This window comes from Erythrolamprus reginae, chromosome 1 (genome assembly GCF_031021105.1).
Source record: "Erythrolamprus reginae isolate rEryReg1 chromosome 1, rEryReg1.hap1, whole genome shotgun sequence".
NCBI classification, from domain to species: Eukaryota; Metazoa; Chordata; class Lepidosauria; order Squamata; family Dipsadidae; genus Erythrolamprus; species Erythrolamprus reginae.
The window spans coordinates 291,476,359-291,499,900 of NC_091950.1; the positions used below are offsets into that span (position 1 = coordinate 291,476,359).

Genomic DNA, 23,542 nt, shown 5'->3' on the forward strand with positions numbered 1-23,542 from the left:
ACACACACACAAACATAACCATGCATAAACTGTATAGGCCTGGAGGAGATGTCTCAATTTCCCCATGCCTGATGGCAGAGGTGGATTTTAAGGTGTTTACGAAAGGCAAGGAGGGTGGGGGCAATTCTAATTTCCGGGGGGAGCTGGTTACAGAGGGTCGGGGCTGCCACAGAGAAGGCTCTTCCCCTGGGTCCCGCCAAACGACATTGTTTATTGGCTGGAACCGGAGAAGGCCAACTCTGTGGGACCTAACCGGTTGCTGAGATTCGTGTGGCAGAAGGCGGTCCCAGAGGTATTCTGGTCCGATGCCATGAAGTGCTTTATAGGTCATAACCAACACTTTGAATTAATCTTGATAAATAGTTAGCAACCTTTTCAGTGAGCATGACAACAAAATGTTGTTCATGGTATCAAAATATAAATATGTCCAAAGTCTCATAAGATTTCAACATTGCAATTTTTTTCTAAAATACTTGTCAACATTGGAAAGTAGCGTTGGACCATACAATTATCTCATAATATTCAATATTCAGTACACTAATAGAAGCCAAATTTTCAGTTTTATGATGTTAAAATTAAATTCACTGTTACATCTAAATTTGATTTGTTTGATCTTTGGTGCTCTCTGTTTGTTTTCTTGTAGATGTTTCATTACCCAACTAAGTAACACCAAAAAGTTGGTTTAGTATTTAATAGATGAGAAATAGCCTAAATTTTATATTCCCTTATCTTCTTTGATTTAGATTCACAGTAAACTTTAGAAGACTCTGCTTCTATTTTTGACCAATTATAGTGTCAGTTCTGGAAGCCATATTAATACTGGAAGCATCCATGCTGCCACATTCTTGTGCTTGGGTAACTAGGAGGGGGGATTTAATAGAGGGAGTAGTGTTAGATGTAACAGCATTCTTCTTTTTGATCAAGGTCATGGTATTTCTGTACTTGGAGGAGGAGTGGTTGAAGTGATGTCTTGAGTTGGGACAGATTGTGATTGGACCATGTGATGCAGTAATGGGTTGCAAATCCCATCACTACCAGTTCATAGATCTGGGATGTACCAGTAGCAACCCACAGTTGATGTGATGGACTGATGGGTTCAGGTTTTGATTTATTGGTTGGGGAGAACCTAGAAATTTCAGATTTTGGTTTTTCCAAATGTGCTGGTATGCCTACTCTAATAAATTGGGAATTTTGAGAAAATGTTTGTCTTGGAGTTTTTTAATTGGAATTGGGTTCTTCTGGAATGCTGACATACAGTTTGTTGTAATGCATAAAATGGAAATATTATCTATGATTATCAGAACACAATCCAGCTTCATGCTGTAGGCTATGAAATGTGCTTGTATAATTACAACTGAACTATTTATTCCAATTCCTGACAATGTCTCAATGGGCATGTGCCTGCAATAAAATCTGTAAGTGTTCACTTTGTTCCATCTAACAACATAAGTTTTGCATTTTCTTTTAACAGGTTTCAACCCAACTCAAACCTTCATTTCAACTTGATATGTCCCAAAAACTGTTTCTGTCCTCTAATCCACTCTTTCTTATGGTCCTTTCACGAAACACTTGGGAATAAAATAAATGGCTATGATATATGCTACAGTTAGCAATACTTGTATCTGGAGACTTATAATTTTAGTGATGCACATCCGTTGATTATCCTATGAATTCTAGAAGAAATATATGAGACAATTAATTTATGCAAACAGTTTTGAAAATATAAAGCCCTGTTAAGGAGCTCAGGGCTCATTCGGACTAGCAGCATGCATTTTATTAATGTATATTGTTAAATATATTTAACAAAGGTCTTCTGAAGTGGACCCAGCTAAATGTATATGTTTAAAGAATTTAACTGATTTGTGGATGTGTAATATAGGAAGATTAGTTACTATAAATGAAATTAATATTTTGTATATAGGCCATATTTTGGACTGAGAGTATTTGACATTTTTTAATGCAATCAATACTGGATACCAATGGATTCTGAATCCAATCTTATATTTTCATGACTCGCAGAATGTTCCTTTTCCAGCAGTTCCTGCCACAAATACTCTCCACCAATTTTCAGGGATATGTTTTGGGGCCACAAAGGGATTGGGGCAATAAGGATTGGAGACAGTAGTCCCATTGCATGAAAGGAGATAATATGATAGAGTTAATAATTAGGTTATTAATTACATTCTGTTTTAATAATCAGTTTGTAGGCTGTATCTTTATGCTGAAAAAGTTTAAATAAGGTTATTGATATGCAACAAATAGAAAAATGTCTATATAAAAATGTTTCCTGAAGATAATTATCTCTTAAATGTAAATCCATTTCCTCTTCTGTTCAAGTTTGAACCAAAATTTCTACTTTCAGAGATAGACATTATGATGTTTTTTAACATTTCAAGACCTTATGAATGTGTAGCTTCCTCAGAACATGCCTTGGTTGATTGGAGAAATAAATCAGTATGGCATTTGTAAAGCTGATTTTGTTCCCTTCTGTTTATTCAAGACACTAAAACATGAGCTGGAACTCAACGTCCTTTGTTAACTCTACATATCTAATTTTACAGTCACTGTATGATGTATGTAGTATATATTTTGTCAAATACATTGCTGTTTTGTTATGTAAAAAATAGGAATGCTAGGGTACACCTAGTAAAACCTTCACAGGATTTAATTCCCTAAACTCTGTAGTGCGAAGACTACTAATACCATAGTTCCCTCTAAGCTGAGCAGTGAGCAATCGCTCACTTAAAAATCATCATCAACTCAGAGTTTTCCAAACCTGCCCAGAAGCCGAGAGGGAAAGAGTGAGAGGGAAGGAGAGAGAGAGGAAGAGAGGAAGAGAGAGAAATAGATAGAAAAAAGAGAGGAAGGAAAAGAAAAAGAATGGGAGTAAGGAAGAGAGAAAGAAAATTAAAATCTAGTTTGAAACTAGCTCAACTATTTAAGTGGCATTTTGATATTGATAGAGTTGCCCTATGATGAGCTCACTGTTATAGACACACAGTACAGTACTGTATTTTATTTTGAAATTCTCTGAGGCAAAACAGGGTGGGTTTTTTATTTGGTTTATTTGTTTGTTTGTTTGTTTGTTTGTTTGTTTATTATTTGCCGCTCAGACACTATACTTTTCCGCCCCCCCCCAAAAAAATAGAGGGAACACTGACTAATACTACTACCACCCCTCCCTCCCTGTTTCCTTTACTATTTCCTTTCCTTTCCCTTGTCTTTTCAGGAAATCACTTAAGAATACAAAGTACACACACACATTGTATTCAGAAAGCTATTGTTATTATATCTAATAAATTGTTCAATAATTAAAGTAACAGTAGTTTTTTTCATTAGGGAAAAATAAATTAGTGTATATAGTTTGAAAATATGGTCAATAAACCAACAGCAGAATTCATTGTGGAGTTTTAATGGTGATTTTTCCAATTTCTTCAACTGTGTTAGATAAAAAGGATGGAGTATTCAACTATAATACAGTGTTCCCTCGATTTTCGCGGGGGATGCGTTCTGAGACCGCCCGCGAAAGTCAAATTTCCGTGAAGTAGAGATGCAGAAGTAAATACACTACTTTGGGCTATGAACACTATCCCAAGCCTTCCTTTAACACTTTAAACCCCTAAATTACAATTTCTAATTCCCTTAGCAACCATTTAGATTATTACTCACCATGTTTATTTATTAAAGTTTATTTAAAAAAATGTTTTTTAAAGGCAGATGAAAGTTTGGCAATGACATATGATGTCATCGGGCAGGAAAAAACGTGGTATAGGGGAAAAAACCGTGAAGTATTTTTTAATTAATATTTTTGAAAAACCGTGGTATAGACATTTTTCAAAGTTCGAACTCGCGAAAATCGAGGGAACACTGTACTACAAAATTTTTTGTTACATTCCAATTTTCTTAGAACATCATATAAATTAGAAAAATTACAATTTATATGGAGTAGAGTGCCACCTATGGATTACCTTCATCGCTAAACCTTGTTGACATTGAAATAATGTTTAAAAGAAAATGTTTAAAAAGGAGTTTTAACACACACTATTAGAAAGAATATGCAAAAAAAATGTTCAATATTCATGGACTTCCAGGAGATTCATCAAATCCCAAGTCATTTTCCAAAGCTTTTTAAAACCTTTCAAGAATCCCTGTCATACTTCTTACAAGAGTTTAATATAATATTGATGAGATTCCCTTGTGATGAAATGATATAAATGTGCGCCATTCCTCAACATGGTTAATGGTCTTACCTTGATAAGATACGGATAGTTTACATAGATATGAAACTCATTTCACTTGTACCTAACTTGTTTGAACCTGGAACTTGACCAATCCTTTTGCAAACTATATTCTGCAGGGACAATGTTTTCATCAATAATTAAGTATCTTAATTTTATAAAATCCAGCTATCATATTCTCTGCAGATTTATCTTAATGGGGACACTCAAGGAATGGATAAATGGGAGAAAGATATCATATTCATAATTTCTGTACTTCTATTTAAGTAAGTGCTAAGATGATTTGAGATAGTAGACATTGTTTTCAAAATCCCAAAGAGGAATGGTATCACCCTTGATTAAAAGTCTAATGCTAAAGCATTATGTAACAGTATTCAAATTCCTAATGATATGAATTAATTCAGTTGAAAGATTTGAAAATGATCTGTTTTGTCATCTTTTTTATATTACACGATTCATTCTTGCCTTTTAAATAATTCTGTACAGTAATATATAAATGGAGAAAAAATATTTGCTGTATGTGAAACTAAGTTGTCAGAAGAATGGGAATATGTGAAGCAAAGATAGATTTTTAAAATAATAATTTTAGTTGCAGCTGTTCTACCAAGGAAAGCTAAAAAGAGATTAGCATGACTTCCAATCTTGAGCAAAACAGAGTTATAATTATATTTCTTTGATTGATGCCAATCTATTGTAATAATTACTCCTAAATATCAAAATTTATCTAGACTGATATAAATTTTGCTAATTTCATGAAGTTGTTTTTATGGTAGTATATCAGAGTTAATTTATAACCCCAATGCTGCATAAAATATATTTAATTTAAATTGCAATTGAGTGTTTTCTTTAAAAGCAATTTGGTTGTTTAAGAAAAATGAACAGATTAATTATAATTATGCGATGTTCTGTTTTTTACGTTAAGACTTGAATATTCTTCTTTTTAACATCTTTTGCTAATACTTCCATAATAACATTGAACAAAATAGGCAATGTTAGGTGTCCCTATTTATCTGAAAATAATCCATATCCAATCCATTGATGGTAATTACTGTTTGTGCATGTGAATATAGCTGGTTAATTATAGAAATATCCAAATCCCATTTCCAAACAGTTTTAAGTAATTTACATTTCTTTCTGTCAAGCACAAAAAATATCTGAAGACAGCAGAATGAATAGAAATTTAGTGTACTTTAGCACACTGTATTGCATTTAATACTCTTCTAATTATTTTAGTCTAGTATATTTCTTTCAGGAAGAGACTCAGATTGATCAGGACATATAATTACTTGCAAACAAATTTAAAGTTGTTAGAAATAATGCAGCTATCTTTTAAAACCTTAGTTTCACAATGCAGATATAGACCTGTTTAATGATGTTTACCTAAAGTCTTTATCTGATTTTGGAATACTCCAAAATCCAGCATGTTTCCAACATTCTGGAATACTGTAATAGGCCCTGTTATATATTGTTATACAGTTGACATAGATACGCATATATTATTTTTTATTAAATATTGTACTATTGATGTACAAATCCATTCTTATTTGGAATGTCAGCATTTAGTGAATGTGTTACGACAATCTCTGTTTTATTTATTTGTTTTTTAATTAAGATAATCTTTTTGCTTGTTGAGTTAAGTAAGTTCAAAGTTTTCTAGGAAGTCCATGATCTCATTGTTCTTTGAATTAATGGATTGAGAACTAGACTGGTAATGTTCTAATGTTTCTTTTCTATATGCATGGATGTGGCTATATGTACTAAATACACACAGACACACAAAACACACAAACAAACACACACAAAAGTGTGTGTAGATATGTGCATACATGTTAGTGAGGACATTTTGAACATTTACCCTTCCCTTAGAAGTTGGGAAGGTCTGTATCCTCCTAGCTTGTTGAAAAACACTTAAGACCTGACTTTTCCACCAAACATGAGATAGGGTGAGGTGAGCCAGATGTTTTAAGAGTGGACTGCATATGGGAATTAACTTTGTCACCAGGTTTTTAATATTTGTGGTTTAATAAAGATGCGTACTATTTTGTTTTATTATTGTTATTATTTTATTTGTTGATTCAGAATTCAATATAAGATGGGTGTTTATATAAATGTTTAAGATAAAACAAATGAATAGATAATAAAAATAATAAAATAAAATATGTTGTAGATGCTCAATCAGAATGACCATAATTGGGAAGAAGGTTGCCATGCCAATATACAGTATAAATGATGCTCTGGAAAAGCAGATGACCTCTCCTCTTCCTCCTTTTACCTTTTCCTACAGGTGTGCATGTCCCCTTGCATGATTTCACCTCTATGCATGCTCAGAGAGCTGAAAAATCACCAAAAATTACCCCCCCCCCCAAAATGGTGGCATGCATGGACTGGCACAGACAGCACCAGAGACATCGTGCCTAAATTGCATCATTGGCGGGCCACTACCGGAGCACTCACACTGGATCTCACCAATAGGAACCCATCCCTGCTCCAACATTATTACAATTATTATTCTTTTGACCTAGAAGCACAGAGTTTGATGTGGCCATATGCTTTATTCAACTTGATTCTTCTGCCAAGCCTTGGATTGAGTGAATGATAAAGCCCTTTATAATTTAATGGGGCTAGGATGGTTGTTTTTCCCCCAGGATGTCTGGAATTTCCCAGTAGTATTATCTGTATTTTGTTAATGATTTTTATTGCATAGCATCCAGAATCATTAATTCAATTCAATTCAATTTATTAGATTTGTATGCCACCCCTCTCCGAAGACTCAGGGCGGCTCACAACAACTCGGGCCGGCTCACAACAGCTCAGTGGCCTTATTTCATACATCAAATAATTAAAAAACACCAGAGGTGGATTGCTCCCAGTTTGGACCGGTTCTTAGAACTGGTAGTGGTGGTGGGAGGCTCCGCCCACCTTCCTGGGGTGCTTCTGCGCATGTGCAAAAGCTTCTGTGCATGCACAGAAACAGTTTACACACATGTGAGCACATACACTAATCGGTAGCAAACTAATTCAGAATCCACTACTGAAAAATACATAGTACAGTGGTACCTCTACTTACGAATTTAATTCATTCCGTGACCAGGTTCTTAAGTAGAAAAGTTTGTAAGAAGAAGCAATTTTTCCCATAGGGATCAATGTAAAAGCAAATAATGCGTGCGACTGGGGAAACCACAGGGAGGGTGGAGGCCCTGTTTCCTCCCAGGAGATTCCTAGAGTCCCCACAGAGGCTTCTCCCCACCTTTTCCAGCCCTGTTTCCTTCCAGGAGATTCCTAGAGAGGCCCCACAGAGGTTTGTCCCTGCCTTTTCCAGTTACAGTTTCGGAGGCTCGGGTTTGTAAGTGGAAAATGGTTCTTGAGAAGAGGCAAAAAAATCTTGAACACCCAATTCTTAGCTAGAAAAATTGGTAAGTACAGGCATTTGTAGGTAGAGGTAACACTGTACATTGCCTATCCCTACTATAAAACAACACTATCTTAGATTATTCATCACAAGCATAGTTACTCCAAGACATTTTGCTTTTTTCTCCCATTCTTTGTACTGAAGATAGCTTATTCCCCACAGGACTGAAATAATAACACCTGCAAAAGCCTATAGGCACTTTGGACAGCTTATTTTTGGACCCATTGATAATGTGCATATAATGGGCGGAGAAAAAGCCTTGAGGAACAGGGAGAAGCACAACCAAAAGGACATTCAGATAAAAGAAATCTGAGTCAGTGCAGAAATGTAATCTGCGAAAGCAACTCAGGCATAACCTTCTGTAGTTTTCATGAAGATAAGTGAAGTGGGGAAGGAAAATTCAGACTTTCAAGATTCTGTTACTGTAATCTTACAATAAAAGTGGTATTAGCTTATTAGTTTTTGTCTTTTGAGAGCAATGCCAGGGATGGGGTTTCTAAGGGTAGAAGAGACCAAACAGGATATTTTGGCGAAGTGACCTGAATGAGGCTGAATGGAGAGAAAGTCTTGTCTATCCTTTGCTTTTTCCCATCTTAAAACTTCAAAGAGAATTTAAAAAAAAAACTTGGAAGAATGTAAAGAAAGCGCCTTAAACATCTAATATTTTTTTAAAAAACCAAGAAGATATATTTTAGTTGTTTGTATCAAGCATTAAACTGCCAATATAATTTAGATATTAGGGGAAAGAAGTGATCACTGCATTGTTAAAGAGGTAAAGAAATAATAATTTGTATTAGCTGATATTTTTTTGCATCCTATTAAGTTTCTCTTTAAATGCTAAGACATATCATTGAAAGAAGATATTGCACAACTAGAATAAGAATGAATTGGGCTTTCTTAAACCATTCTTTTGTTTTTGTCTATTTCTTCGGATAGGCGAGTCCTAGATTTTATTTGTTCCAACAGAAGAAGAATCTAGGTCACAAAAAGGAAGAAAGCTTCATACTTGAGCCAAGGATCACATCATCGTTTCAAAAATCCCTGATGGAAAATTCTTTGTTTTATATTTCAGAGCATCAGGGCTGTGGACCTTGCAGCGATGGCTGTCAGCTTCCACCAGAGAGCAGAGCTGCTCTATTACCCAAGTCTTTTACACTCTGGAAATGAGTGGAGACAGCGACACAGCCAGATCCTGGCCAAACAACATGGATTGCAGTTCATTTCAAAGGTCAGCGCATATTTAAACTTCCTTCATTACTTCCACCTTTATGCCTGAGATTTTCATTTTTTGAAAATCTGTTTACCAAGGGTCCTTTAGAGACAGAAAAAAAATGAAAGTGCTGAGTCCTATTTTCATTTGGAGATATCAAGCTTTTTATCAAATTATAGTGGTGGCGTTTCAGAGTATTTCATATCTGATGAAAAAGGAAATCCAAAAATAATTTTCTCTTTATTCAGGAGTCTTTCAGCTACCAGGACTGTTTTATTTATTATTTGATATCCATGCACTAGTCAATCATTTTTGAATTCAGACAAGAAAATAGGTTTTTTTTTTTAATGGTATTAAATATATATCTATCTATCTCCTAAAATGTGTGCTATTGAAATGCTATTTTTATTTGGAACATAAAATTAGAACCTTACTCCTTGCATACTGTCCTGTATGCATAATATTGGTTTTAGCCATAATAGGTTAGACTGAAGCTGTGCACTTAAGCAAAGCCTCTTGTGTTAGTTAATTAGGGGCGCTTGGCCTCCTGTGTATGTGTACATTTATCTTTCAGCTTTCAGATTTTTGGCTGCTTCTGTCGTTTGAGACACTTTCCATGTATCTTTGCGCTGAAGCATTGCTGGTTTCGCCATGTGTGCCCAATCAGATGCGCAGCATTCTTTTAAACAATACTGTTTCATCTGAATACAACTGGTCAAGAATAGATTGCCTTTTTTTGTTTATTAATCTAACAGAGCCCTTCGACTGTTATCTAACCTGGTAATATTTTATTGGGGGAGAAATAAGCCCTCCTGGGAACTAATTTCTGATCATGCAGTCCTTTTATTTTCTTTGAATATATGAAAGAAACCAAAGCATGCATTGTGTGATAGTCATTTTTAAACTCCCCCCTCCTCCCGCCCCGACTCTTGGATATGCTCAGCAACCATTGCTTCCTTGAATAAATTAATCCCCACAGCTCTCTTCTCAGGATTTCTCCTCTCTGTACAATGCATTACGAAGATAAGGAGAAGGAAGCTGAAAATGACCATGGTGATGGCTCTCCTATAGAACCCTAATATATCTGGTGGTCATTTTTCTAACCCTTAATTTGTAGAAATTATTATTATTATTATTATTATTATTATTATTATTATTATTATTATTATTTATTGGATTTGTATGCCGCCCCTCTCTGCAGACTCGGGGTGGCTAACAACAATGATAAAAAAAACAGCATGTAACAATCCAATTAATAAAACAACTAAAAACCCTTATAATAAAACCAATCATACACACAAACATACCGTGCATAACTTGTAATGGCCTAGGGGGAAAGAATATCTTAACTCCCCTATGCTTGGCGATAAAGGTGGGTCTTGAGTAATTTGCGAAAGACAAGGAGGGTGGGGGCCGTTCTAATCTCTGGGGGGAGTTGATTCCAGAGGGTCGGGGCCGCCACAGAGAAGGCTCTTCCCCTGGGGCCCGCCAAACGACATTGTTTGGTCGACGGGACCCGGAGAAGGCCAACTCTGTGGGACCTTATCGGCCGCTGGGATTCATGTGGTAGAAGGCGGTTCCGGATGTATTCTGGCCCAATACCATGTAGGGCTTTAAAGGTCATTACCAACACTTTAAATTGTGACTAGAAACTGATCGGCAGCCAGTGCAGGCCACGGAGTGTTGCAGAAACGTGGGCGAATCTAGGAAGTTCCACGATGGCTCTCGCGGCCGTATTCTGCATGATCTGAAGTTTCCGAACACTTTTCAAATGTAGAGAGCATTGCAGTAATCGAACCTCGAGGTGATGAGGGCATGAGTGACTGTGAGCAATGACTCCCTGTCCAAATAGGGTCGCAACTGGTGCACCAGGCGAACCTGGACAAACGCCCTCCTCGCCACAGCCGAAAGATGATGTTCCAATGTCAGCTGTGGATCAAGGAGGACGGCCAAGTTGCGAACCCTCTCTGAGGGGGTCAATAGTTCCCCCCTCAGGGTAATGGACGGACAGATGGAATTGTCCTTGGGAGCCACTCCGTCTTGTCTGGGTTGAATTTGAGTTTGTTGACATTTATATGTCACTATCAAGAGTAATAATGTTGGCGCATGTATTTTTTATCTATTCTACATCTTATGACTCCGGCAGAGTCCAGTCATGATGCAGATGACATCTCCAACAGTTTCTAAGTGGTGTCTTTAATGGATTCTCCTACTTCATCTGCAGCAAAGAGTGAAGTAAAAACATGTGAAAATTGAATATAAATTCATATGCTCTTGGTAATACATGTTTGGATAGGGGATATTTCGCTACCCGTAATTATAATTGTCAATACTTGATGTTCCTTCTGGGAAGTTTGACTTAGCATTTCTATGAGAAAAAACCCCCTGTATTCTGGCTCAATCCATTAAAAGATGCATTATAGTAATGATCCAGGACACTAATCATGCAATATATTTGATTAATAATGTTTTCAGTGGTTAGGGTTACTACGCCAGTATTTTATGTTAATAAGGTTTTAAAACTTTGTAATACAATAGATTTCCAGATTAGGTTTCTTAAGTCCTGTTTTAAGCATGGTTCCCAGGTAAAAGGACAGGTACCTTAATGAACTTAATGAACTCAATCTGCATAGTCTGGAGGATAGAAGGGAAAGGGAGGATATGATCAAAACATTTAAATATGTTAAAGGGTTAAATAAGGTCCAGGAGGGAAGTGTTTTTAATAGGAAAGTGAACACAAGAACAAGGGGACACAATCTGAGGTTAGTTGGGAGAAAGATCAAAAGCAACATGAGAAAATATTATTTTACTGAAAGAGTAGTAGATCCTTGGAACAAACTTCCAGCAGACGGGGTAGATAAATCCACAGTAACTGAATTTAAAGATGCCTGGGATAAACATATATCCATCCTAAGATAAAATATAGAAAATAGTATAAGGGCAGACTAGATGGATCATGAGGTCTTTTTCTGCCGTCAGTCTTCTATGTTTCTATGTACCAAATATGACATACAACACTTTAAAAAAAAGGTAGTTCAATTTTTAATCTTTTTCAGTTCATGTAATCCTTATTCTGTCCAGAGCCGCCATTGAAATACCACATGCCAGGATAACAGGAAAGAGAAAACTAATATATTTCTTACCGCTGTAATAAGCCACTGTGCTTCTGCTTTTTCTGTGTTTTGTGTGAGCAATGATAAAACAACAGCCCCTGTAGTATTTAGGGCTTATGGCTTTTGAGCCCCAAAAAGTGCAGATGCAAACTTGAAGATTCAAATATGATTAAGCATAATATTTTTCAAACTTCTTGTGGCTTTCAATAAGCTACTTGATGTGCTTTATGATAATGACAGTAGAACCTGTATTTGACGAAAGCATTGTGTTAAAGGCAGTACAGTTAATATGCCTTTAAAAAAATCCTAAAGTCTGAATTCTCAGTCACTGAAGCCGAGGATGCATCTAATATGAAAGGAAAATATATCCTTTATATCCACCCCTCCTAATTTATGAGATTGTAGAACGTCAGTATTAGGTAAGGGAAGAATCTACAATAACCAGCTCCCCAGGAGCAACAGAGGATGGAGAAAATGATGACACTGAGTCTGCTCATAACCCAGGAGGTCACTCAGTAACCCTTTGTCCCAACACAACAGACTGGGCACTCAGCATTCTGACATAGTAGTTGTTTTTTTTAAACCTTTCTAACAGAACTATATATTTTTCTTTCTTTGTATAATTATGAATATGAGCCATGGTTGTGGAGTGGTTAGAATCCAGTCCTGCAGGCAATGTTCCGTCTAATTTTTTTCCGGTGTGGGCGGAACAGTATAGTGTCTGAGCGACAGTACCTTTGGGACTGGGTGGCATAGAAGTATAAATAAATAAATAAACAAACAAACGAACAAACAAACAAACAAGTAAACAAGTAAATAAATAAATAAATAAATAAGAAAAAAATTCCCTTCCTTTTTTATTAAAAGAAATTAATAATAAAACAAAACCAAATTCTATTACTATTATTACTATCTTCTCCTCTTTTTCCATCCCTGTCTCCTCCCCCCTTGTGTGTGTGTGTGTGTGTGTGTGTGTATGTGTGTGAACTCTTGAATCATTTCCAATAACCGGTGAGCTATTGGAAATGGTTCAAGAGTTCACACACACACACACACATACTCACACATACACATAAACGGCTGGGTTTTTTCCCCTCTATTATTATTTGGGTGCTTTTTACCATATGCTTTAAATCAAGAGTCATTTCTCTCTTTCTCTCTCCCTCTCTTGCTCTCTCTCTTTTTTTCTCACTTTATCACTTTCTCTCTTTCTATTGCTTTCTCTCTCTCTCACTCTTTCTTTCTATCTCTCTTGCTTTCTTTCTCTTCTCTCTCTTGCTATCTCTCTCCCCCCTTTCTCTCTCTCTCTCTCACTTACTTTCTCTCTCCCACTCTTTCTGTCAGCGAGGGGGCTGCGAGAGCGCTTTCTCCGAGCACTTCGGGAACGCCTGCCCTGCCTCTACTGCAGTCCCCTTGCTGAAAGTTCGGGACGAAAGCGCTCCCAGCAAAGGGGCTGCGAGAGGGGCAGGGCGGGCACACAGAGAAAGCCCTCTCTCGCAGCCCCCTGGCTGGGAGCGCTTTCGTCCCAAGGAGAAGCCGCAGCCGCCACTGCCGTGGGAAAAGTCTTGCCCCAAGGCAGGAGGTGACGGAGGAGGAGAGGGGGTGGATCGGGCAAGCGGGGGACAGGGCCGAGAGGCCAGGGGCGTGAGGGGGCCGGAGGCACCGTGGGGAGGCAGGGGCGGCTCCGGCTCCCTTTCCTCCTACTGCCGGCACCTCCCCGCCCCCGCCCCCCGCGGGCTGGCAGGGGGATAGGGAGCGTGCGCCCGTGGAAAAGGGTGTGTGTGTGGGTATTTTGGGGTGCCCGTGTGCGCACGCGCACAGCTTACGGGGAACACTGCCTGCAGGTTGCTTCTGTTGACTGCCAACTGCCAGCAGTTCAATCCTCATTGGCTCAAGGTTGACCCATGCTTTTATCCTTCTGAAGTCGGTAAAATGAGGATCCAGATTGTTGGGGGCAATATGCTGACTCTGTAAAGGGCTGTAAAGCATTGTGAAGCAGTATATAAATAGCATATTGGTATTGCTAATAAGGCTGCACAAATTTGATTTTTTATTTTTTTTTTGGAAAGAGGTGTTTGAGATGCACTGGAACATATGCAGAGCAATCTTCAAATAACTAAAGCAGCTGTATTTCCCCCCATGCTTGCATGGCTCCTCCATAAACTACTTTCAGCTGCTTCTGTAAGTGTACATGCATTGCTGCTTTGCTTTGCTAGGGAAAAGCCAAGTGGAATGTTTAAGCCTGTAAATGCATATGGAGTTAGTTGGGATCAGCTAAAGAAGCAACTATGTGCATCGGAGGAAAAAGACACAGCAGTTTCTTATGTGCTCCTACACATCTACAGGACGTGTTTGGAAGAACGTTGAACCAGCCTAATAATAAATGTATCTGCCTAGGAAAGGAATCTTAAAGGGGGAGAAAGATTATCGTCCACCTCTTGAAAATGCTTTGGCACCAATTGACTTTTCCAGTATTGACTTTGACTCTCTACCTTAGATGCTACATAAAATTAATCTGTAGTTTTGCCTGTTTTTAATAATATTTAAACAAGGGACAGATAAGAACTACGAATTGCACACCTCTCCTGGCAGAGAAATTGACATGAAGTTAATTGTGAGAAGGTATCTTTTTTATTTTTACGGGTTCAGCAATAGTGAAGAATCCTGGGCAGAAGGTGGTTCTTAGAGAGGGAATAAAAAGCTGAACCATTTTTTCTCCCTGCAACAGTTCTAATTAAATTCATTTCTCTGTAGATGCTCTTTGCATTTCAGATACAACTTCCATTAGCATGAAGGGGAACTTTGGTTAAAATGCAAGTAGTAACTAGAGGGAAATAATTTTTTTTTAATCAAGAAGATAGAAACAAGATAAATTTTGCTCTCCTCTCCCAAACAAATTTTAAGACTTCTTAGGCTTTCTTATTATAGAAATAATATGTAAAACTTCTGATTTGGCCTTAAGTATTCCAACTTTGTCAGGTGCATGACAGTATTTAGTCAACATTGCCTGATGTGAGAAGAGGAAGCAGGATAACAACTGGTTAGCACTAGGATCATGATGGCAAACCTATGGCTCGCATGCTGGAAGTATTATTTATTTATTTATTTGTTTGTTTGTTTGTTTGTTTGTTTGTTTATTTGTTCATTCGTTCGTTCGTTCGTTCGTTCATTCATTCATTCATTCATTCATTCATTCATTCATTCATTCATTTATATATATGCCGCCCCTCTCCGTAGACTCGGGGCGGCTCACAACACAATAAAACAGTTCATGACAAATCTAATAATTTACAATTTAAAATATTTACAAAACCCCATTATTAAGCAGACATACATACAAACATACCATACATAAATTATATAGGCCCGGGGGAAATATCTCAGTTCCCCCATGCCTGACGACAAAGGTGGGTTTTGAGGAGTTTACGAAAGGCAAGGAGGGAAGGGTCAGTTCTAATCTCTGGGGGGGAGCTGGTTCCAGAGAGTTGGGGCCGCCACAGAGAAGGCTTTTCCCCTGGGGCCCGCCAACTGACATTGTTTAGTTGACGGAACCTGGAGAAGGCCCACTCTGTGGGACCTAATCGGTCACTGGGGTTCGTGCAGCAGAAGGCGGTCTCGGAGATATTCTGGTCTGATGCCATGAAGGGCTTTATAGGTCATAACCAATATTATTATTATTATTATTATTATTATTATTATTATTATTATTATTATTAATTATATTTGTGTGCCGCCCTTCTCTGAAGACTTTGGCCGGCTCACAAGACATAATATAAAACAGTGCATATAAACAAATCTAATTAATTAAAAACTACAAGCTAAAACCTAATATAATAAAACCAGTCAGCCAATTCAATCACAAGTAGCACCAGAAATTGAAAGAGTAACCGCCTGGTATGCATGCACTGGCTTGTTCTTGGTGGTGCGCTGGGGGGCGGGGCACTTCATCCCAGACAGAGTTGGGAAAAAGCTCTCCCACCTGCTGGCTTCCCAACCTGAGCCCCAGGAACTCCGACACTCCTTACCTCCAAGGCCGGGAAGGGGCTTCAGCTTTCCAGTGGAGTGAGGCGGCATTCCTCTCTCTGTCTGGGGCTGCGGAACTGGGTCATTGGTGGGGGGGTCCCGTGACTCTGATAGGACCAAGGGGCAAGAGGTGGGCAGGGATGTATTTGGACCCCCAAAAGGCCAAGTCGAGCATCTGGACAGCTGGTCTTCACTCGTGCATTCATGCCAGAAACCGGAAGAGTAGATAGCTAGTGCACATGCGTGTGTCGGAAACTGGCTGCTCACTTTGCACACATACACACACACACACACACACACTTTGGCACTTGGTGCCGAAAATGTTCACATATGCTCCTGTTTCAGCACTCAGTGCTGAAAAGGTTAGTCAACACTGCACTAGGATAATAGTGTGACTATAGGTAACTGAGACATTTACAAAAAGCTTCATGAAAAATGCAACTTCTTTCATATTGTTGTCAAGAGAATTATATGGAAGTGACCCTGTATTCACCAGTAATCAATCTTGATTCAAAGGAAATTTATCTTCACCAGGGGCTATGCACAGGATATGGTCAAGATAGCAGTGGCTACAGTTGTTTGTTTATTTTTTAAATGTGTTGCATATGCCATTCAGCAATTAATTATTTCCCAGATTGATAAGTAATTCTTCTGAAGTTAGTGCCCCTAAAATATTGTTATGTACTGTACTTATCTTCATTGCTTATTTGACCCCTATGACAATCATTAAGTGTTGTACCACATGATTCTTGACAAATGTATATTTTATTTTATGTACACTGAGAGCATATGCAGCAAGACAAATTCCTTGTGTGTCCAATCACACTTGGCCAATAAAATTCTATTCTATTCTATCTATAGCCAAGTTCCTCCTAAAGAAAATGCAGTGATACCTTGTCTTATGAACTTAATTGATTCTGTGACCAGGTTCGTAAGTAGAAAAGTTCGTAAGATGAAGCAATTTTCCCCATAGGAATCAATGTAAAAGCAAATAATGCATGCAACCCCATCCCCAAAGTCACCCCTTTTAGCCTTGCACCGCTGGGAAATCCCACCTCTGGACTTCCATTGCCAGCCGAAGCGCTGGGATTCCCCTAGGCTCCCCTCGCTGGGAAACCCCACCTCTGGACTTTGTTGCCAGTCAAAGTGCCCATTCTTGCATTGCTGGGATTCCCCTAGGCTCCCCTTGCTGGGAAATCCCACCTCTGGACTTCCGTTGCCAGCCGAAGCACTGGGATTCCCCTAGGCTCCCCTCGCTGGGAAATCCCACCTCTGGACTTCCATTGCCAGCCGAAGCGCTGGGATTCCCCTAGGCTCCCCTTGCTGGGAAACCCCACCTCTGGGCTTTGTTGCCAATCAAAGCGCCCATTCTTGCATTGCTGGGATTTCCCTGAGGCTTCCCTCACTGGGATTCCTTTCATTTTTTTTGGCGCTGCTTTGAATCCCAGTGAGGGGAGGCTCAGGGAAATCCCAGTGCTTCGGCTGGCAATGGAAGTCCGGAGGCGGGGTTTCCCAGTGAGGGGAGCCTCAGGGGAATTCCAGCGCTTCAGTTGGCAACGGAAGTCTGAAGGCGGGGCATCCCAGAGGCAGCAGCTCAGGTTCGTAAGGTGAAAATAGTTCGGAAGAAGAGGCAAAAAAATCTTAAACACCGGGTTCATATCACGAAAAGTTCGTATGAAGAGGAGTTCGTAAGACAAGGTATCACTGTAAAGGGTTTCAGATAAGCTTGGTTAGCAGCCATAAGTACACAGCAGAATATTGATCTTTGGATTCTTTTCTCTTTCAATAATTCTGCTTAGATACACTCATCATTTAAAGTATAGCCCTTCATTTTTGATGGCCTTTTTGATGGATTTCAGCCTATCTGAAACTACGGTTTCTTCAGCGATTCCAATCTGCCAAATCCAGTTTGTCTTGCTAGCCATTATTTTCTTCTACAGTTCTTCAACTTCAGTCATAACTTGTCTTCTCCCAGTCCCTCAATCCATTTCAAACTCCTTTATTCTCAGCATGAACATGTATCTGTGTTTATGGGTATGAGAAAGAGAATATCTCCGAGACCGCCTCCTGCCGCATGAATCCCAGTGACCGATTAGGTCCCACAGAGTGGGCCTTCTCCGGGTCCCGTCAACTAAACAATGTTGGTTGGCGGGCCCCAGGGGAAGAGCCTTCTCTGTGGTGGCACCAGATCTCTGGAACCAACTCCCCCCAGAGATTAGAACTGCCCCTACTCTTCCTGCCTTCCGTAAACTCCTTAAAACCCACCTTTGCCGTCAGGCATGGGGGAATTGAAACACCTCCCCCGGGCATGTTCAATTTATACATGGTATGCTTGTGTGTGTGTCTGTTAGTATATGGGGTTCTTTTAAATCTTTAAATATTTTAAAGTTATTTGGATTATTTATGATTTGTTCTATCTTGTTGTGAGCCGCCCCAAGTCTTCGGAGAGGGGCGGCATACAAATCTAAATAATAAATAAATAAAATAAATAAAATAAATAAATGTGTGTGAGAGAGAGAGAAAGGGAGGGAAGAGGTGAGGTAGAGGGAGGGAGGATGGAAGGGAGAGAGAGGGAGAGAGAGAGAACTATTTCTTCTTCTCTTTCAGCTCTTTCCTAAGACTGCGGCTCTCAGCTCCAAATATTGATTTTAGCTCTTGGAGATCACTGGATAAAATGGCAAAATAATCCAGTTTGAGGATCAAATTTAAATGTGCCCAGTATTCAGATTTCAATGTATTTTTGAATATTCTCCCTGGATTTCTGCTACCATGCCAGGTGAGAATTTAAAATGTATCTCTTAAGCAATATACATTATATATTATATAAATTCTTTCAAAGCTCTCCTATCAATCAACACAAATACATGTGTGTATGCACACATACACACAAATATATCTGCAGTAGGAACATCCATTGGCTTTTGAGGCAGAGTGCTAATGTATAAAGCTTTTCAATTACATGAGGGTGGTGAGAGGACCAATGGAATACCAAAATAAAGAATATTTTTCTTTTCAGAATTTACGCAGAATGCAAACTTGGTTGGATTCTTCCCAACTGTTTTAAGGGAGGGGGCAATCTCTTGCTATTTTCACAGAAAGAAAAGGAGTGTGATCATCAGTGACCATTTACTTGCACAGATTAAAACAGCAATAGCACTTAGACTTATTTACAGCTGTAAAGCTGTAAATAAATCTATCTATCTATCTATCTATCTATCTATCTATCTATCTATCTATCTATCTATCAATCATCTGTCTGTCTGTCTGTCTGTCTGTCTGTCTGTCTGTCTGTCTGTCTATCTATCTATCTATCTATCTATCTATCTATCTATCTATCTATCTATCTATCTATCTATCTATCTATCTAACAAGATTTATATACCGCCCAACTCCAATGGACTCTGGGCGGCTAACAACATTTAAAACAGTATTAAAGTTACAATATCAAAATAAAATATAAAGACATGTAATAACCCTTCTAGTAATATTCATACACTCAATCATTCATAGCCCCAGGCCCACCAGAAGAGCCAGGTCTTAATGGCTTTCTTGAAGGCTGGTAGGACAGGGAAACTGTGGATTTTCTGGTGCAGTTGGAGTCGGAGATGTCACAGAGAAGGCTCTTCCCCACGGCCCTACCAACTGATGCGGATGCCGCAAAGTCCCTGATCAAGACAATGTCTGCAGAGGGACTAAGGGCAACCCAGACGCTTGGGGTCACTCACGAATTCGAATCCTAGAAAGAAAACTTGGACACATTTCTCTCCGGGTGAAATGACACAGTTTTGGGCTGTGCACTTCCTTTTATTGGGGGAAATATGCAAATTGGGTAAGGTTATACGTATATGTCAAGTGGTATACAAACATCCAATAATATGACTCTAAGATATGACACAACTTCCAAGTCTTTCCTATCTACATATGGCACGTAACTAGCTTCTACTGAACAAATGTCTCTCGTGGCCAATTTCCTGGGCTCCTTTGTTGTGAATATGGTTATCTCCTGTTTACCACAAAGCAAGGTCTTTTATTGCTGCTTTCGTCCGGTGTGCCCCAGGAAATGTAAATATGCATCCTTTTATCACAGTTCTCATCCTGCTGGCACATTCTTGTTATTCAAGGGGGGCTGTCATGAACCGCTTTATGGCCAGTCACTTCCTCAAGCAGAGTTCACCAGAAATGCAGACTTGTCCTTATGTGGCTTTTACGTTCCGTCCTGTTCTGGCTAATGGAATGAAAGTGTATAAGACAGTTATGTTAGAAGTCCAGATATTAAATCCTATCCTAACATGATATGGCAGCCACAAACTGACATTGTTTGGCAGATGGGACCTGGAGAAGGCCAACTCTGGGGCCCTTATTGGCCTCAGGGAAGTATGAGGTAGTAGGGGTCCCATAAATAGTGTGGTCCTAAGCCATGTAGAGCTTTAAAGGTAATAACCAACACTTTGAATTGTGTCCAGAGACCAACTGTTAGCCAATGCAACTTGCGGAGAGTTGGAGTTATGCCAGTGTACTTTGGTACACTGACTATGGCTCACATAGCTATCTTTCTTTCTATCTTTCTATCTTTCTATCTTTCTATCTTTCTATCTTTCTATCTTTCTATCTTTCTATCTTTCTATCTTTCTATCTTTCTATCTTTCTATCTTTCTATCTTTCTATCTTTCTATCTTTCTATCTTTCTATCTTTCTATCTTTCTATCTTTCTATCTTTCTATCTTTCTATCTTTCTATCTTTCTATCTTTCTATCTTTCTATCTTTCTATCTTTCTATCTTTCTATCTTTCTATCTTTCTTTCTTTCTTTCTATCTTTCTATCTTTCTATCTTTCTATCTTTCTATCTTTCTATCTTTCTATCTTTCTATCATCTATCTATCATATATCTATCTATCTATCTATCAATCATATATCTATCTATCTATATATCTATCATCTATCTATCTATCTATCTATCTATCTATCTATCTATCTATCTATCTATCTATCTATCTATCTATATATTATCTATCTATCTATCATCTATCTATCATCTATCTATCTATCTATCTATCTATCTATCTATCTATCTATCTATCTATCATCTATCTATCTATCATCTACCTACCTACCTACCTACCTATCATCTATCTATCTATCTATCTATCATCTATCTATCTATCTATCTATCTATCTATCTATCTATCTATCTATCTATCTATCTATCTGATTGATTGGTATGCTGCCCCTCTCCAAGGACTTGGGCAGCTTACAAATCTTAACATTAGTATTCATGACTAGATTTGTTCTCATGACTCTTCACACAACCTTAAAGAGAAAATACATAATAAATGAGTTCTCAGAGTCTCCTAACACCAATTGTAAAAATGAGATATGGACTTACTCTGACATTTTTGTTATTTTGGTTTCTTTTTAAAAGATATGAACAATAATAATAATGACAGTGTTGGAACGGACCTTTGAGGTCTTTTAGTCCAACCCCCTGCTTGGACAGGAGACCCTACAGTACTTCAGACAAATGGTTATCCAACATCTTCTTAAAAACTTCCAGTGTTGGAGCATTCACAACTTCTGGAGGCAAGCCGTTCCATTGATCAATTGTTCTAAATCTTAAAAATTTTCTCCTTAGTTCTAAATTGCTTATCTCCTTGATTAGTTTCCACCCATTGCTTCCAATGTTGGTTGCAACGCTGAATGACTATGGATGTGGCCAGTGATGGGCTACTAAAATTTTTACTACCACACTGTGGGCGTGGCTTATACAGGACACCCTGCATTTTCTTTCAACATCTTTCAGTGCAAATTGGGTGCCCCACTGCATTCCCCCCCCCCAATCTGGGCAGTAGCCCACCCCTGAATGTGGCTCAGTCCCTCCAAAACCCACCGTTTAACAGCAAGGAAAAATTTGTTAAAGACATAAGGAATAATCATGTTTGTTGTTTCTAAATAACATTGTTGAATTTTAATTGGATTTAAATTAATCAGTTTCAAACCTGCTCCTTCTTTCCAGGCCTTGTCTATGGTTTGGAATGCATCCTTTGAAATATGCCTTCTGTTTGAGAAAGCTGGTATTGCTCTGCTCGCGCTAGTTTTTTAAATGATTTTTCATTTTTCCACCCGACATCAGCAGTAGCCCTTCCATGTGTTATTCCGAAGGCCTCCCATATCATAATGATGGACAGTAGCCCATATATTAGCCTGATTCCCCAGAGATTTATAACTAGGAAATACCTTTGGTTTGGTAGTGTCTTGTTCCAAGGAGGACAGAGAGATTCAGCAGTAACCATGCCGGCTCTTTCCAAATCCCCCCCCCCCCCAATTTCAGCATCCTTTCTTAATCACCACATTGATCCTTGATGCTGGCCCTGGTAAGAGAGCAGTGTGCCCCTTGCTTGTCATTCTGGACAAAGGTCAATAACTATTGAATCCGTCCCTCGTTCTCAGCCCATCAGATGTATAGGTGTCTGATAGGTATTTGCATCTCTTTCGGTTTATGTGAATGGGCATGTTTGTGTATTTGCCGTCTTTGAGCAAACACCTGTCCGTTCCTTGGCTCGCGCTCTGCTGGGTGGCTAGCACAGCTTCATTTGCCCTTTGTACATGTGATTAAATATTAATTAGGCTTCTAATATGAGCAAGTGAGTTCACAGACTCAAGTGCCACATAAATAATGCATGAGGTACCCGAAGGCTCAGCCTGAAAAGCTGATTGGCCACCTCGGATTTGTATAATTATGAAGTTTCATTATTAACAGTGGAGGCAGTGGAGAGATTTGCCTAGCTTGAGGGACTTTGAAAGCATAAGCTGTCTCATTAGGGAAAAGGGGAATAAGGCATAATATGCAAACTTGTTAGCGGGAGGGAATTTTTTTTTTCTCCCAAAAAAAAAGAAAAAGAAAAAAAATTAAGCTCAGGTCTTTAATAGGAGGTGTGTGTAAAAGAGAGAGGGGAGGGGAGGAAATGAGAATGTAGGCATATATAAAATAATTTAAGCAAATGGGGAAAAATGAAATTCAAATAGGAAAGTTTTGTAGCATTACCTTTCATCGTTTTTTCCCCCCTTTTATTTGGAGGGCTCTTTTTTTTTTTTGCTTCAAAGCGTTGAGGCTTCATATATAACCATCTTTAATATTTTACTGAAAAATCCACAGGTAGCTTAATGGGTTCAGCAAAGTGAGAGGTAGGGAGGTATGAGAGAATGAAGACTGTCCAGGGTTCTTGCTAGAATGTGTGTTGTGCATGCAATTAAATCTCAAGGTCAAACAATTTACAGACAATTACTTTTCTAACATCTCTAGAAATGCCTGCTTACACGTCTTTAATTTTAAATGATACTGATATTCCAATTCTCCCCAAAGGTTAATGCTGACTAAATCCAGCTGTGACCTGACACGCAGCGACAGCACACTGCCTAATTATCCTCTGGATAGTCATTTACTTTATACCATTAAAGGAATAGGCCAAGAAGATGATTTAGAACTGTTGGCGAAAAAAAATGCCAGTCTTACTTTTTTTCTTGAAGAAAGAAAGGATGGCCAGAAAATAAAAT

The 23,542-nt window shown here is 38.6% G+C and overlaps 1 long non-coding RNA gene across 1 annotated transcript in view; it reads left to right on the forward strand.

Annotated features, from left to right (window-relative positions):
* LOC139160870 (uncharacterized) overlaps positions 1 to 23,542 on the forward strand; it is a 144,981-nt gene that overhangs the window by 46,496 nt on the left and 74,943 nt on the right. The window contains exon 2 of the long non-coding RNA XR_011558027.1: positions 8,720 to 8,875. This is a non-coding gene — a long non-coding RNA (uncharacterized lncRNA). The remainder of the gene's footprint in view (positions 1 to 8,719; positions 8,876 to 23,542) is intronic.